Source organism: Otolemur garnettii, unplaced genomic scaffold (assembly GCF_000181295.1).
Source record: "Otolemur garnettii isolate 467f Iridium unplaced genomic scaffold, OtoGar3 scaffold00204, whole genome shotgun sequence".
Lineage (NCBI taxonomy): Eukaryota > Metazoa > Chordata > Mammalia > Primates > Galagidae > Otolemur > Otolemur garnettii.
In genome coordinates, this window is record NW_003852599.1 from 1,393,499 (window position 1) to 1,394,561 (window position 1,063).

General features: G+C 44.9%; 1 protein-coding gene across 1 annotated transcript in view; it reads right to left on the minus strand.

Annotated features, from left to right (window-relative positions):
• Positions 1-1,063, minus strand: part of CSMD2 (CUB and Sushi multiple domains 2) — a 575,968-nt gene that overhangs the window by 62,149 nt on the left and 512,756 nt on the right. The gene's annotated exons all lie outside the window — the stretch shown is intronic.

A 1,063-nucleotide genomic window follows, 5' to 3' on the forward strand; every position in this document is an offset into this window, starting at 1 on the left:
AACTGGGGCCAACACATTTGCTTTTCCTCACTAGGAAAGACAACCACTGGAAAATCAGTGTCCGAGCACATTCAAACAAGATCTCACATACCCCTCAATCCACTACTCTGTGACAGGAGGTGACCTTAGATCTCACATCAAAGTTACAGTATTTCTGGGATTCAGGCCTGACCAGTTGGTGGGAATCACTTCCAAGTTCAGTTGTGGACACTACTACCTGGCTTTGGAATAGGTGGGGTGGCACATACATACAGACAATAGTAGACACCCCCCAATCCAAAAAAAGATCATCTATAAGATGGGTTTGATGTGTACTAGTATAGGGCAGAGGTAAGCATGTGGGCTTTTTGAGACCAACACACCTGGGTGTGTTTGTAATTATTTACTCTCTATGCAAAGAGGTAGCATCTACCTCACAGGGCTTATATAAAATGTTATACTATATGAAATAATATATGTCAAGCAGAGATGATGATGATGATAATGATGATGACTGCATCTGGAGGGTGGCAGAGCTGGGCTGTGGCCTGCTTAGTAGAATTAACGTATCTAGAGAAAAAGATGTCACTCTAAGGAAGACACTGCCTGTGGAACTTAGAAAAGGAGGAACTGGAGGAGCAGGATTGGGTTTTCCGTCATCATCATGAAGGGAAGGGATGAGGTAGATTCAGAGAGGCCTCTGGCAGGCACGGAGGAGGTGCTCTGTCCTGGGGCACGGGAAGATGCCGTAACACCCTTCATGCAACAAATTTCAGGATGATCCACCTCCAAATGCTGGGGTTGGGGACTCCAAAGCAAAGTTCTGAGGACTAAATCAACTTCGTAAGAAAAAAGGAAGATGGAAATAAATGTGTCCAGTGTGGCCAATTCTTAGCCCCAAACCTCAGAACAGGGCAGAGAATCTATCTTGAGTCATCATTCATTTCTCATTCACTCATTCATTCATCAGACAACACAAGTTTAAGGGCAGCACTGAACTAGAATAGAAAGAGATGAAAACAAGGGCTTCCTTCAAGAGGAACTTCTGGGCTCCGTAGGAGCAGGGCTCTGTGCAGTCACCTTC